A 16927-nucleotide genomic window follows, 5' to 3' on the forward strand; every position below is an offset into this window, starting at 1 on the left:
TGCCTCCACTTCTAGATGCTCATTACAAGTCCCAGGCCACCCGTGCTTTGGATCCACCAGATACAAATTGAGGATTCCCATGACCCTCTCCTCAGGTTGGACGTTTTGCTAAAATGGCTCACAGGACTTAAGAAGGCACGTTACTTAAATTCACCAGTTTACTATAAAGGATACAAATGAACAGCTAGCTGAGGAGGTACATAGCATGAGGTCTGGAAAGGTCCCAAGCGCAGGAGCTTCTGTCCCTATGTAGTTTGGATGTGCCCTGCTCCCAGCACTTAGAAATGTTTGCCAGCCTGGACACTCTCCAGACCTCGTTGTTGATGGGTTTTTGTTTTGTTTAAAGATTTTATTTATTTATTTAACAGAGACACAGCGAGAGAGGGAACACAAGCAGGGGGAGTGGGAGAGGGAGAAGCAGGCTTCCCGCTGAGTGGGGAGCCCGATGTGGGACTCCATCCCAGGACCCTGGGACCATGACCTGAGCCAAAGGCAGACGCTTAAGGACTGAGCCACTCAGGGGCCCCTGTTGATGGGTTTTTATGGAGGTTTCATTACGTAGGCACAATTGACTAAATCACCATGTGTTGGTGATTAAACTTAATCTCCAGCTCCTTTCCCTTCTCAGGAGGTGGGGCTGAAATTTCCAAGCTTTCAAGGAAGACTTGGTCTTTCCCGCTTCCTGCCCCCTTGCTAAAGCTATCTAGAGGCTCGCCAAGAGTGGCCTCTTTAAAAGACGCTCCTATCACCCTTATCCCAAGAAATTCCAAGGGTTTTAGGAGCTCTGTGCCAGGAATGAACAAAACCAAAGATCCTTCTGTGATACCACAGGGTAGGAATGAATTTAAGGATGTAAATGTAAGGGTATATACAGTTAATGAGTAGATTGTAATGATGATATTAACCAAGGTTTCAATGGTAATAATAAGTCATTAGGTTACCCTTGCGTTTCATCTCAATTTATTTCTCACTAACTTCTTACATAGGCAAATTAATGCCATCAGTATATTTTTCACTTAGTAATTACAGCGCTCCCCTCCCCGCTTTATGTAAGCCCAATACCATCTTACTCTGAGTCATTTATTTGATAATCAGATGTTACAGACACGAGAATGTGTGGCTGAATTAAATATTCTGGCACTGTGTTTTCCCAGAAGAGAGAAGTGGATGCCTTTTAACAACCCTGGGCCCCACACAAAACTTAAGAGTTTAGACCCGAACTTTCTTTGTTTCTCCTATTCTCCAACACTTAGCATATCAAAAAAAAAACAAAACAACAAAAAACACTTTCCAGCACAAACTATAAATAAATTGATCATTTAAGGTAATAAATCAGACCTGGTCAATCTACATACCACCGCTGACAAAATGGTTGCTGACAGGGTAACAGAAAGCAAATCATATACAATCTATTGATGGAGACCTTCAATCGTTCATCCCCTCGAGTATTTGTTGTAAGCCTTCTGCATGCCTGACACTAGGTAGACAGGAGACCTCCATGAGGAAGTGAAAGAGGTCGATAGGATCTGAATAAAACTCAACACACAACCTGCCCTCAAGAAGTTCCCAATCTTGGGCGCCTGGGTGGCTCAGTCATTGAGCATCTGCCTTTGGCTCGGGTCATGATCCCAGGGTCCTGGGATCGAGTCCCGCATCGGGCTCCCTGCTCGGCGGGAGGCCTGCTTCTCTCTTTCCCACTCCCCCTGCTTGTGTGCCTGCTCTCGCTGTCTCTCTCTGTCAAATAAATAAATAAAATCTTAAAAAAAAAAAAGAAGTTCCCAATCTTGTTCGAACAAAAGATCATAGAACAAATTTTAGAACAAAATCTACAATGGGAGACTAAGATAAAGGAAGCATTCTACAGAAATGTGGGGAAAAGTGCAACCAAATCAGACTGGGGGATGAGGGAAGGTTTCCCGGGAAGCTAAATTTTGAAGGATGAGCTAAGAGAAAAGGATGAATTAGGAAGAAGAGGGTATTTTAAGCAAAAGGAAACATATGTATGAGAAAGCTCACAGCCTAATCAGTAAACTACAAGTAATTCACTGCAGGTCTTAACTCAAATACTTTCTACTTATGAACATTCATAAATACAAAGCTCTGCATCCAAGCCAAGGCACATCAACTCTTTCAGACACGCCAGGAGTGAGTGGTCAGGAGAGGTAATTTCAGTCTGGTCACTTGATCATTGGGTTATTCCTTAATCCATTTAATTATTCCATTGGGTTATTCTTTAATCCATTAAATTAATTCCTTAACTTGCAGGGTGGCAAACTCAAATACCTACCATGAGTACAGCTGACTGGGTAGAACCTGAGGTGAACGGGAGTGTGAGGTATGAGGTGAGCCGAGTCCAGCTATGGGGATTAGTAGCTACGGGGATTAGCAGCCCCAGGCACCCGCTGATTTTCCTTTGCCAGAATATGGCCTCAGGGCTGCAGTGCCTTTGCTCTCTCAAGGCAAACAAGAGACCTCCTTCAATTTTGAAATGTTGAGAACTAGTTCAAAGTTTTTAAAATTGTATGCAGGCCAAACATTTGACCTTGACCTTCTCAGGTGGTTATATCCAATAGGCAGTATAATATGTAGATCTAAAGCTTAACGAGAATGCTACACACCAATAACAGACATCAACATATATTTAAATAGTTGAAGCTATGGGAATAGAATAGGTCACCTGAGCGTTACATATTCACATACAACAAAAGGAAGGTATGGAAGAACCCTAAGAAAAAGGGGCAAATAAGTAATAGGTGGAGGAAAAGGAGCCAAGCAAAGAAGAAAAGTCCTTTCATGAACATTCGAAAATTGAATAAACTGGCACAACAGGGATTCAAGTAATTTCATTTTATTTGAAACTCAAGCTATTTAAGGCAGATATTATCAGAGTTCCATATTATCTGTAACTTAAGCTCATTTAGATGACCAACACAAGATTTCACAGTTTTTAAATAGCAGAGCTAGGACTTTAATGCTAGTCTTCCCCAAATTCCACAGATCTTCCTTCCACCATGCTGGTTCCAAATTTCTTATGATTCGCAGACTAGCAAAGCCAGGAAAGCAGAAGTAGGAAAGAAATGATACTAGTACAATCAACCTCTCGCAACTCTCCCTATTCTTATGCTTTTGACACAGTAGAAAACTCAGGCTCAGAGAAGTTTTAAAAACCCATCACCTTAAAACTCCAGTCTTTATTAACACTTACCTAAAACCCCAATCCCATCCTTTAGTATTCACAGGAAAGAGACATTAACTCTTTGTTTGCATAAAGGTACATGCACCCAGGACTTTCATAATAAAGGCATCAGATGGGGTGCCTGGGTGGCTCTGTTGGTTAAGTGTCTGCCTTCAGCTCAGGTCATGATCTCAGGGTCCTGAGATCCAGCCCCACATTGGGCTCCCTGCTCGGTGGGAAGCCTGCTTCTCCCTCGTCCTCTGCTGCTCCCCCTGCTTGTGCTCTTTCCCTCACACACTCTCTCTCCCAAATAAATAAATAAAATCTTTAAATAAATAAAGGCATCAGAAACTAAATAGTATCTTTTCTGTACTATAATCATTAGAGAGAAAACTATGGGACTTCTTAAGGCCTTGCTGTACCCGGCATAATGTTCTTTATTTTATGCAAATATACTGGCTGTGACAGAGATTCCATGTGGTTTTCAGGAGCATGATGTGAGTGAGTGTTAGAGATAAGTAGATATTGGCAAAACACTTCTTATAGTGGATGTTGGCAAAACATTATTATTATGGGTCTGCAAAAGCTTGGAAAATTTTTCACTATAATCCATCTTGTGATAGTGAAAACTGTTTTACTGGAATTTGACCTGAAAGTATAGAACTTGGTCACCAAGTTTCAACACCAGTCTTGTTGAAAGAGTACATTTCTCCTGCTGATATGAACAGGGATTTTTTAAAAACTTTAATATGTATACTATAAAACCGAGTTATACAAGTGTGTTGCAATTGAACAGATTCCAAATGCAGGTTTGAACACGATTATTTCAAGATCTCCTTACTTAGGTGGATTAGTGAGCCTGTGCAAGAGATCTCTGCCCAGAAGCTCCAACCTGTCAAAATGGTTTCAGTTGGTTCAATTCTCTTCTCACCGCAGGTAAAATCTCAATCCTTATGATAACTCCAGGAGCCTACTTTCTTCAAAGCCTCTAAAAAAGTCAATTAAATTAGGGTAGTAAGCAGAGATAGAATTGATTTCATTCATTCAGAAAATATTTATTGAATGTGAAGGCCCTGGGGATAGCAAGATGAATCAGAAATGGATTCTGCCCACAAATTATCCAGCCTGGGGTGGGGTTGTGGCACAGCTAATTAGTGGAGTTAGGGCTAACATCACTGTTGAGAACTTGAAGTACATGTATTTTGTGTTGTTGATCTGTGGACTTTGAGGTATAGACCAAGAAACAGGTGGCATTTGGCAAAGTTAGCGTTCTTTTTTTTTTTTCCCCAAAGTTAGTGTCCTGGTATGAAAGTTGAAAAGCTTGGTTGGTATTTTCTCATTGTTGCCTGGAACCCCTGCTTTTCCTGCTCCCAGTGGACGGGTCTTCCCCTGCAATTCTGGCAACCTTTTTAGGATCTGGCCCCTAAATTTAGGATTACAGATCTTTTTTTTTTTTTTTAAGATTTTATTTATGTATTTGTCAGAGAGAGAGAGAGCACAAGCAGGGGGAGCTGCAGGTAGAGGGAGAAGCAGGCTCCCCACTGAGCAAGGAGCCTGATGCAGGACTCGATCCCAGGACCTTGGGAACATGACCTGAGCCGAAGGCAGACGCTTAATCCAACTGAGCCACCCAGGCATCCTGGGGTTATTGATCTTTTAGTCATCAATTAGTAACCCTACTCCACTGTGTGTTAACTTATACAGCTTTACCAGAGTGAATGTAAATTTGCATGAATGATTTAGTTTCTCTCCCCCTTCAGGAAACAATCACGGATGGATATAAACATGTATTTGCATAAATGTGAAAAGATCAGAAATAATTTAAATGCTGAAAAACTGAGGTGTGTATGGATATCCCTATGATGTATTACTATGGATCTGTTAAAAATCATGTTTTAAGAAAATATTCACCATATGCTGTTATAAAAATTGCTTACAAAACCATAACATTGTATCATTGCATTTTCCAAATATGTGTATATTCATGTTGTAGGTGCACAGAAAAGGACTAGAAGAATAGAAGACTCAAATATTGATAGTGGTTACCTCTGGGTGGTAGGATTATAAAAGAGTTTTCTTCTTTGTGGTTTTCTTGTATTTTCCAAATTATACAAAATGAACATGTGTTACTTTCATTATTCAAAACAAATTATTAGTCTAGCTCTTCCTATTCTGTAGCTTTTTTTGACAAAGAAGTTTTACCAAATTCCCCAAGGACTGGAACGGAAGGCTATTTTAGTGACACCAACTGTGCCAACTCAAAACCTTACTCACAGAACTTCTATCAAGAGGCAAAGAAAAGTGTCACTTCTATCAATAGGCAAAGAAAAGTGTTAGGGGTACACTCCTCAGGAACTGCAGGGAGTCTTCCTACATGTTTCTATGTTCAAGGGTTTTTAATTATGATATCCCTGGGGCCTCACAAACAATGCTAAAGTCTTCACCACCTCTCCCGGTATACCAGTTGGCCATGTGCAAATACACTCCTGATGGCCTTCGGTAGTATCCCAGAGTTTCTGAGAGAGGCCAGCAATACAGGCACTATTTGTTGTTGTTGTTTTTAAGATTTTATTTATTTATTTGAGAGAGAGAGTATGAGCACGGGGAGAGGCAGATGGAGAGGGAGAGGCAGACTCCCCGCTGAGCAAGAAGCCCAATGCCAGGCTCAATCCCAGGACCCCAGGATCATGACCTGAGCCAAAGGGAGAAGCTTAACTGACTGAGCCACCCAGGCACCCCAACACAGGCACTATTTGGAACAGAACAGCATATTAGGTAGGAACACGGACCCTGGAGTCAGAACTTAGAATCTTAACGCTAAAATTTACTAATCATATGGCCTGGAGTACATTACTTAATCTCTTTGTGACTCAATTTCCTCATCTGTCAATTAGGTCATAATAATGTCTACCTTATCATGTTTTTATGATGATTAAAAATGATAATGTAGGGGCGCCTGGGTGGCTCAGTTGGTTAAGCGACTGCCTTCGGCTCAGGTCATGAACCTTGAGTCCCGGGATCGAGTCCCGCATCGGGCTCCCTGCTCAGCAGTGAGTCTGCTTCTCCCTCGGACCCTCCCCTCTCTCATGCTCTCTCTCTCTATCTCATTCTCTCTCTCAAATCAATAAATAAAATCTTTAAAAAAAAATGATAATGTATGTTAGGTACTAAGCACAATGTCTGGCATGTAGTAATCAATAAATATAAGCTATTATATTACTAAGATAAATACAATACAGAGATAAAAATTAATGTTATGAGAGATCTAGAAAAGACACAACTACTTCTGGTTGAGAAGATTGCAAAAGGCTTTGTAGAAGGAGAAAATTTAGGTATTCTGAGAGGAGGGGTAAAGGCATTCAGGTGATGGCAGCATCAGAGCATACAGGTGAGGAAGCTGTAGAACACAGGTGTTGAACAGTTTTCCTGGAACATCACATATATGAAGAAGTCTTTAGGAGATAAGAATAGCAGGTAAACAAGTTTAGACTTAGCTTATGGATAATAAGGACATGTTTCATCTATTATAATTTTTTTAAAGATTATTTATTTATTTATTTATTTGTCAGAGAAGGAGCAAGAGAGAGCACAAGCAGGGGGAGCTGCAGGCAGAGGGAAAAGTAGGCTCCCCAATGAGCAAGAAGCCCAATGTGGAACTCAATCCCAGGGCCCTGGGATCATGAACTGAGCCAAAGGCAGACGCTTAACTGAGCCACCCAGGTGTGCCCATCTATTATAATTTTCATCCCAAAATAACTTCTGTAACATCACACAGGAATCCCTTTTTTTGTAATTCACCTGAGCATGGTACAAGTACCCCATTTGTCCATCTCATGACCTTCCACATTCTCTATTAAAACCAAGTTTTAAGGGGGTGCCTGGGTGGCTCAGTCGGTTGAGCATCCAACTCTTGATTTCAGCTCAGGTCCTGATCTCAGGGTCCTGGGATCAAGCCCTGCGTCAGATGCCGTGCTCAGGGTGGAGTTTGATTGAGATTCTCTCCCTCTGCCCTTCCCCCCACTCAAGTGCAAGTGTGCACTCTCTTTCTCTCTCTCCCAAATAAATAAATAAATAAATAAATAAATAAATAAAATCTTTTTTAAAAAATAAGCTTTAGGGGTGCCAGGCTGACTCAGTCAGTAGAGCATGTGACTCTTTTTTTTTTTTTTTAAGATTTTATTTATTTAATTGACGGAGAGAGAGAGAGAGACAGAGAGAGAGGGAACACAAGCAGGGGGAGTGGGAGAGGGAGAAGCAGGCCTCCCGCTGAGCAGGGAGCCCGATGCAGGGCTCGATCCCAGGACTCCAGGATCATGATCCGAGCCGAAGGCAGTCGCCTAACCAACTGAGCCACCCAGGCGCCCCGAGCATGTGACTCTTGATCTTGGGATTATGAGTTCAAGCCCCATGTTGGGTGTAGAGATTGCTTAGAAAGTAAAATCATAAAGAAAACCCCACAAGTTTTAGCCATTGGTAAGTCAAAGAATCTCCTGGTCGAAGCATTCCTGGGGAAGGGAAGAAACTAGAAATAACAAAGTAAGGAAAGCATGATCTTTTATTTTTATAGCTCCATAGATACTTTAAGGCATCCGGGGATATGAAAGGAAGCAGGATTACGCTTGATCCTGGTAAGATCATCTTTGGGATAAACATTTAAATGACAAAAGAAACATGAAGAAAAGAACAAAGTTCAGGACAAACAATAACCGATTTCAAGGTTTACTGTAAAGTTTCAGTAATGAAGACAATGCTGTATTGGTGAATGGATAGACATATGGACCAATGAAATAAAATAGAAAGCCCGGAAGAAGAACCATACATGGGTCGTCAGTTGATTTTTGATAAAAGTGCCAAAGCATTCAATGGGGAAAGGAAAGTCTTTCCAATAAATGGTGTTGGAACCACTGGATATACATATGGGGAAAAAAATCAACCCCCAATCTTCATCTCACATCATACGTAAAGATTAACTCAAAATGTCGTATAGATCTAAATGTAAAAGCTAAAACAATAAAGCTTTTAGACGGAAACACAGGAGAAAAATCTTTGTGACCTCAGACAGAACCGAAAAAATAAATCATATTAAAGTTGATGATTTGAACTTCATCAAAACTAAAAAAACTTTTGCTACTTAAGAGACATTAAGAACGTGAAAAAAACTGTTGGAGACTAGAGAAAACATTTTTTGTATATCAGCCAAAGGATTACAAAAGAAAGGGCAAACAAGTTTTTAAAAAATGGACTGAAGACTTGTACACACACTTCACCAAAGAAGATATATGGATAATCAATAAATGTTCAACATCATTAGTCTTTAGGGAAATTCACCTTAAAACCGTAGTAAGATACCACCACATACCTACCAAAATGGCTAAAATTAAAAAGACTGACAATATCAAGTGCTGGAAAGGATGTAAAACAAATAGAACTCTCATACATAGATGGTAGTAATAAAAATATGGTATAGTCACTTTGAAAATGGTTTGATAGTTTCTTATACAGTTAAATATATACTTGCCATATAATCCAGAATTCCACTCCTAGGCAATTTACCCATAAGAAATTTAAAAATATGGGGCGCCTGGGTGGCTCAGTCGTTGAGTGTTTGCCTTCAGCCTGGGTTGTGATCCCAGGGTCCTGGGATCGAGCCCCACATCGGGCGCCCTGCTCCGCGGGAGGCCTGCTTCTCCCTCTCCCACTCCCCCTACTTGTGTTCCCTCTCTCACTGTGTCTTACTCTGTCAAATAATTAAATAAAATCTTTAAAAAAAAAAGAAATTTAAAAATATGTCCATACAAAGACTTGTCCATGAATGTTCATAGCAGCCTTATTCATAATAGCCCCAAAATATAAACAACCCAATTGTCCATCAACAGGAAATGGATGAACAAATTATTACATATTCATTCAGTAAAATACTCAGCAATAAAAAGGAGCAAACCACATACTCATGCAAAAACATAGATGAATCTCAAGAAGGATCTATGTCCAAGAAGTGCATACTGTATGATTCCATTTATATAAAATTCTAGAAAATGCAAACTAATCTATATTGACAAGAAGCAAGTCTGTTTACCTGGGTTGGAGGTGGAGAGGGGAAGATGCATGCAAAGGGGCATTAGGGAACTTTTGGGATGATGGAAGTGTTCTGTGTCTTGGTGGCAGGAGTTACACTGGTGTTGAAACTCACTGATCTGTATACTTTAAATGAATGCAGTTTATTGTATATAAATTATACCTCAATAAAGCATGAGAGATGCTAGGCATGCCAGGTGCAATGCTAAGGAGCGATAGAACACACAGATGATAAAATATTACTGTTCCCTAGGCTTCACAATTGAAAATGATGTGCATAATTTTCAATAAAGATAAAAGTTTGTTTTCTTTATGCTGCCCCCTCCTCATTTATCCATCCAACACATATTTAGCGAGCTTCTACTATGTGCCAGGCATTTGACTCCATGTTGAGAGTACAAAGACAGGCAAACGATCTTCACACGGTTCCTGACCTCACAGAGCCTTCAGTTCAGTGAGCGAGGTAGGTGGTAAGTCCAACTATAGTTTATGAGGATGACTTCTATGAGCAGAATATGATATGTCAATGAAGTACATTTGCTTGGTGACCACTTCCTGTAGCAAGTAACATCTAAGTTCATATCTGAAGAGTGAGATTTAGTTAACCAAAATAAAGCTAACTGTCACCCCAGAAATGCTCCCATTCAGAAGGGACACAGAATGGACGGTTGACATTCAATATGTTCATGTATACAAGCTTTGAATTAATGCTTCCGCAACTAATCAATTTTTCAAAAAGTTTTTCAAAATAGGGTTTTTAAAAATTTATCCATGCTATGGGTGCCTGGGTGGCTCAGTTGGTTAAGTGACTGCCTTCAGCTCGGGTCATGATCCTGGAGTCCTGGGATCGAGTCCCACATCGGGATCCCTGCTGCTCAGCGGAGAATCTGCTTCTCCCTCTGACCCTCCCCCCTCTCATGTGCTCTCTCTCTCTCTCTCATTCTCACTCTCTCAAATAAATAAATAAAATCTTTCAAAAATAAATAAACAAATAAAAATTTATCCATGCTTTTAGTTTAATACCAAAAATACATATGTGTGTTTACCAAACCCTGGTAGTTTTATGACTGAAATCCTTCCCAATTTTGTATAGTATAACTTGTTATACTAATCAGAGTTTACATTTTAAACCTCATTTTAGGTAGTGTAATTATAGATTCACACATTATTTACTACAAAATAATCTGATATGATTAATTACACTGTCAAATCAGAAAAAAGAGGAATATTCTACATATGAAATATAGTAAAAGGTAACCTTGTCAAATCTATTTCCTACTCTAAAAAAATTAATGAAGAGTGTTATACCTACCTTAGAGTGTTTGGAAAACTTTGGGATGGTTTGACGGTTGGCACATTGATTGGGAGAGCTATTTGCAACTAGAGGTTAGGGTCGGGGTGCTAAATGCCTTTCGATGGTTGGGACAACTGCCCACATACAAAAATTACTCTGTCCCCCAATGCTAGTAGCATCCCCATTGAGAAGTACCATTAGAAGGTCTCCAGTGGTCTTTCCAGCTATAAAAGTTTGTTGGTGGATTTTATTCATTCATTTGAAAGGGCATTGCTTTAACAAGAAGACAAAATCAGCCAACTCAACATCTGTGATGATTAATTTTATGTATCAATCTGGCTGGGCTACTACGGTGCTCAGATATATGGTCAAACAAAATTCTGGTTGCTTGTGTAAGGGTGTTTTGGATGACATTAACATTTAAATCAGTGGACTTTGAATAAAGGAGACTGCCCACCATAATATGGGTGGGCCTCAACCAATCACTTGAAGGCCTGAATAGAACAAAAGATTTTCCTCTGCAAAGTGAGAGGGAATTCTGCCAACAGATAGCCTTTGAACTCAAACTGCAGACTTTAAACTTTCCAGTCTCCATAACTGAGTGAACCAATTCCTTAAGTCTCCCCCCACCCATCTTTCTATCTCTCTCTATATTGGTTTTGTTTCTCTGGAGAACCTTGACTAATACAGTACCCTTATTCTTTTTCTTTTTTTAAGATTTTTATTTATGTATTTGAGAGAGAGAGAAAGATTGAGAGAACAAGTGGGAGGAGGGGCAGAGAGAGAAGCAGACTCACTGTGGAGCAGGTAGCCCGATGTAGGACTCGATCCCAGGATCCCTGGATCATGACCTGAGTTGAAGGCAGACACTTAACTGACTGAGCCACCCGGGCACCCCTACAATATCCTTATTCATGGGCGTAAGATTTACAAAATGTAGAATGGAGTAACAAAATTATCCATATTACCACATTTGCCATATTATCACATTTACCCTGGAGATGGATAGTCATGGTTTCATTAATGCACACCTCAAATCTCAAATCTCAAATATTTCAAGTATTTGAGTTTTAGAATGCCCCCGAGCTTTTCACTGAGCATCTTTCCTCTGCACATTTAAACTCGGGTGCACTTTAAAGAGCACTTTAGGCAACCCCCTCGGGTCCCCTCCCTCCTTGGGAGCTTTGTACCATCACTTTGCTATAGCTCAATAAATCTTGCTTTTGCTGCCCACCAAAAAATAAAATAAAATAAGAAGCACTTTAACCTCATGTGCACATAATCCCTATGTTTCTGATTCATTTACACTTAACTCATCAAAATCTCGTCTCGCAGTCTTCATTCTGAGCCTTCTGGATGCTTCAATTTAGCTCCATCAAGTCTTTGTTCTAAGAACCAGAAGTCACCTTTTGTTCTATTGAAGACATAAAATAGAGTAAGAACCCAAGTTGGAGTAAATTCAGAATGTACAATCTCTAATTTAGTTCCTATTCCTTTTTTAAATGCATTTATTTTTACTCATATTCATTTGGAAAAAACTGCTGTGTACCTTAAACCTATTCAAAGTTCTCTCTCAGACACTTTTATATACATACATATCTTCAAACCAAAAACAGCAAGTAACTGTATATAAAGTATATTTGCATCAAGTATATTTCTTTCTGTGCCTTGGTTATATCTACGAAAGGCAGATTAGTGTCAAGGTCAGGGAATCCAAGCGTAACCTGTTTTAGAGGGGTTTTTCGTTTTGTTTTTTGTTTCCCTTTAAGTGCCTCGTGTTGTTTTGCAAAGTCCATGTAATTTAATCTATTTAATTATCCTTTCAACAGAAAAACATCCCTGACGTTGCCTTATTCCAACAAAAAACAGCACTATCTGATCCAACAAACTAATGCTCCTGAGAGATCATACAATAACAAACCAATATGAACACGGGAAAAAGGAAACCCAAATACTCACAAAGAGAATCAGAAATGCAGTTTTGCACCTCGAAGAGTCTAACCTCACATTTCCTTTCAACATCAGATCTCAGGACTGTAAGAGCTGACTTTAACTTGTAGATAGTAGTGAATTTCTTAAGCTTGATTAACAATTTTTCAGACAATTTAAAGGTTACAAATGTTAAAAACAAAAACAAAAACCACACTCTTCTTTCTCTGGCTTTGACAGCTGTTTTATTTCAGAATTGCACATTTATCTGTAATATTCCAGACTCTAAGATAATGACATTTAATTAACCTGGAAATAACTGTTGTCTATTTTTCAGAGAATTAAGCATACACCATGAACGACGCACCAGACAAAACTTGGTCTTCGAACAGCAGTGTACCTAATGCTTCAAATCAAAATCAGATAGACAGTTTTCTTTTTCAGGGAATGAATGAGAATTGGACTATTTAAAATAAATTTTTAATTTATCTGATCGCTTTTTAAATTAAAATAACCTTTTTCTCTTAACCTCAAAGTAATGTATGCTTACTACTGGAAATACAGAGAAGCGGAAAGAAAGAAATAAAGAATATTACTCGGGTCCATCCACCCAGGATAAACGTGTTGACGACACAGTAGGAAGCCCTATGCTACAGGGTTGAAGAGCTCAGTACACTCTGCTAGGCCGTGTGTGTTCACTCCTAGCTCCACCACTCACCACCTCTGTGCTGAGCTAGTAATCTCATTTCTCCATCTCATCTCCCTCATCTGTAAAATAGAGGAGCAAGGATGTGAAGATTAAATGAAATATATCGTGCAGTGTGTCTTGTGTACAGCAAGTCTTCGATGAATGTTAATTATCAGTTCAACTTTCTAGATTCTTTTTGTCTTGGTGTTTTCAAATAGGGACATCACTTTTTTTTTTTTTAAGATTTTTATTTATTTATTTGAGAGATTGCACGCACGAGCGGGGGAGGGGGGCAGAGAGAGAGGGAGAAGCAGACTCCCGCTGAGCAAGGAGCCCTGTGTGGGGCTCAATTCATGATCTGAGCCAAAGGCAGACACTTAACCAACTGAGCCACCGAGGTGCCTGGGACATTGCTGGTTTTGCTTTACATTCAAAAAGGGCACTGAGAGTCTCAGAAGCTAGTCTCTTATAATCACAATTATCTTTTTCTTCATACTTTTTTTTTCAAAATTGTATAAGGGGAAAATTGCATATAAAATGATACTATTTTTAAAATCAAGGCTGGTGTTTTTAAAGCAAGAGCAATCTTTTATTTCAAAAATCAAAACTAATTTATCATTTAGCAATTTTCCATGCAATAATGTTTCAAGCTCTTCCACACATACTGTCTTATTTAATGCTCACACAAAACTCTTTTGAAAGAACAAGACATTAGAATTATCTCCATTTTTTGAGCTAACTCTTTCCTTATACTAATAATAGACCATTATCATTTGCATTTGCCCTTGAAGACTATATTTAGATTTGGGGAGAAATAAAATTACATGTCTATCTGCTCAATGCTTAAAGCTAAAAATTCCACCTGCTTCTTCTTCTATGTTCCCTATCTTATTTAGAGATACCACCATACAGGAAGTCAGCCAGACGCTAAACCTGAGTCATGCTATGCCTCTTCACCCTCACGTTCCGTGAGTCCTGTTGGTCATATTTCTTTTTTTTTTTTTAAGATTTTATTTATTTAGGGGCACCTGGGTGGCTCTGTCGGTTAAGCATCTGCCTTCAGCTCAGGTCATGATCCCAGGGTCCTAGGATGGAGCCCCACATCGGGCTCCCTGCTCAACAATGAGTCTGCTTCTCCCTCTCCCTCTCCCCCGCTTGTGCTCCCTCTTTCTCTTTCTCTCTGTCAAATAAATAAAAACTTTTAAAAAAAGATCTTATTTAATTATTTATTTATTTGAAAGAGAGAACACTTGCATGCAGGGGCGGCGGTGGGGGTGGGTGGGTTGGAGGGGCCAAGGGAGAGGGAGAGGGACAAGCAGGCTCCATGCTGAGCGAGGAGCCCAATGTGGGGCTTGATCCCATGACCCTGAGATCATGACCTGAGCTGAAACCAAGAGTCAAATGTTCAACTGACTGAGCCATCCAGGTGCCCTGTTTATATTTCTTAAATATCTCTGGAAACAACTCCTTACTTTCCATCCATCTTCATTGGCACTGCCTTATTCCAGGTCTGTAGTGTTGCAATCGCCTTGGAGCTCACCTCCCTGCCTCCAGTCTTACTGTCTGATGTCTGCCAAAGAGAAGACTCTGGCCACCCGTTACTTCCAGACCAATGGCATAAGGCTTTTCACCATCCGGCTCCTTCCAAATGAACAAGATACCTATTTATAAACCGTACACCCAAATATTAAAGTGATGCTGTGGAATCTTTCTCTCCAGTGACTAAAATACAAATGTCCACTCTTTGGGGCACTTTCTTCCTGTTATCAAGGAAACCGGAAAGTTGAGGTGGCAATCATAAGGTAGTACTTAGTAAGCAGAAGCATTGTATAATCACTAGGGAAATGTCATGCTGGCTATAATTGATCCCAATAAACTTTCCCTTGTCCACAATAGAGTGTGCTTTTCTAGTGTTTGGAATACAGCATTTGCATCCACTGGATTATCTCTGCCTCTCAGACTTCATTAGGGAAACACCAACAAAAATTTATTTTCCAAGCTAATTCCCACCTTTTCATGAAGACTTCTCATATCTCCACCCAGTTAAAATTATTTACTGCCCTACCTGTCCTATCATAGTACTGTATTCTGTGTTGAATATTTCTACTATAGGACTTGTTCGTATTTTCAGCACTAAAATGACTTATGAAGGTTGCTTTCTGCTAGAAAGCTGCAAGTTTTAGTGACTAAAAGGACCAGCACTTGGGTCAACCAGGTCTGGGTTTGAATTCTGATTCCTTCACTTACTCATTGAGTGGCTTTTGTCTAGTCCATTATGTCTCTGGACTATACAGTTGCCTTATCCATAAAATGTAGGCAGGATGGTCCTAGCTTCATAGAGTTATTGAGAGGATTCAATGTCAAGCTACATAGAAAGTACTTTGCATAGTACTGGACACATGGAAAACACTCAATAAAGTAGATCTTACTGATCATCTGTGCATTCAGTGTGGCAGTGAGGAATCCTATGTCTAGGATAGGATCCATTATAAATCCTTGCTTTTCTTCTTAGTGGTTTATCTACTTTGGAAACCAAGACTATTTTACCTTTCAAAATATTTTGTCCAGGGCACTGGGTGGCTTAGTTGATTAGGTGTCTGCCTTTGGCTCGGGTCATGTTCCCAGGGTTCTGGGATCAATCTCCTCCCTCTGCCCCTCCGTGCCTCCGCACATGCTCTGTCTCACTCTCTCAATTAAATAAATAAAATCTTAAAATAAAATAAAATATTTTGTCCATTATTTAGTGAGCAGACTTTCTCAGACAGCTAGAAGTACCCATTTGGCTTACCTCGGTCCCCCCTACCAGACTTTTAAGTTACTAGAGGAGAGGCATGAGGTTTTTTTTTTTTTTTTAAAGATTTTATTTATTTATTCAGGAGAGACAGAGAGAGAGAGAGAGGCAGAGGGAGAAGCAGGCCCCCAAGGAGCAGGGAGCCCGATGCGGGACTCGATCCCAGGACCCCGGGATCATGACCTGAGCCGAAGGCAGACACTCAACCATCTGAGCCACCCAGGCGCCCGAGGCATGAGGTTTTAATTATTTTTGAATCCCCAGCATCTAGAAGATGCCTGGCAAACAGCAGGCACTTAAAGGAAATGTTTACTGAATGAATAAACTTCTACAAATTATTTATGAGACATTTCTGATCTTATCATCTAGACCAGTGGTTCTCAAAGTGTGATCCCTGGATCAGCAGCACAGACATCACATTGAGTTTGTTAGAAATGCACATGGAGTTCTATCTCTTGATTGGATATAAATTACAGGAGTGTAGGTCTATGTCAAACTCATAAACCTGGGAGTGCCTGGGTGGCTCAGTGGGCTAAGCATCCGACTCTTGATCTCAGCTCAGGTCTTGATCTCAGGGTCGTGAGTTCAAACCTCATGTTGGAGCCTACTTAAAAAAACAAAACAAAACCTCATCAAACTGTGTACTTAAGACTGGTGCATTTCACTCTATATAAATTAAATACCACCAAAAAATTAAAATAAAGTATTGCCATTTTAATTCCTTCTGTATAAGTCTTATCAGCAGATTTTTTTGCATATCAATCTTAAGATGTCTACAAGGTCCTGTGTGATCTAATTTCCCACCTACTTTTCTAGACTTAATTGTTACAACTGCTCCTGTCACTTTTTCAGTCCTTCACCAACAATGACCTTTCAGTTCCCCAAAGGCATATATTCCTATCCTGCCCCAGGGCCTTTGCACATGCTGTTACCACTCCCTAGGCATGTTTCTTTCTTCCCTTTCACCTGTTTAAC

General features: G+C 39.9%; 1 long non-coding RNA gene across 1 annotated transcript in view; it reads left to right on the top strand.

Moving 5' to 3' along the window:
* LOC141370476 (uncharacterized) overlaps window positions 1–13066 on the top strand; it is a 139017-nt gene extending 125951 nt beyond the window's left edge. Inside the window, exon 3 of the long non-coding RNA XR_012374529.1 lies at window positions 12811–13066. This is a non-coding gene — a long non-coding RNA (uncharacterized lncRNA). The remainder of the gene's footprint in view (window positions 1–12810) is intronic.
* Window positions 13067–16927: the final 3861 nt, after the last annotated feature.

This window comes from Callorhinus ursinus, unplaced genomic scaffold, assembly GCF_003265705.2.
Source record: "Callorhinus ursinus isolate GAN/ISIS: 27379988/994484 unplaced genomic scaffold, GSC_fseal_2.0 scaffold35, whole genome shotgun sequence".
NCBI lineage: Eukaryota > Metazoa > Chordata > Mammalia > Carnivora > Otariidae > Callorhinus > Callorhinus ursinus.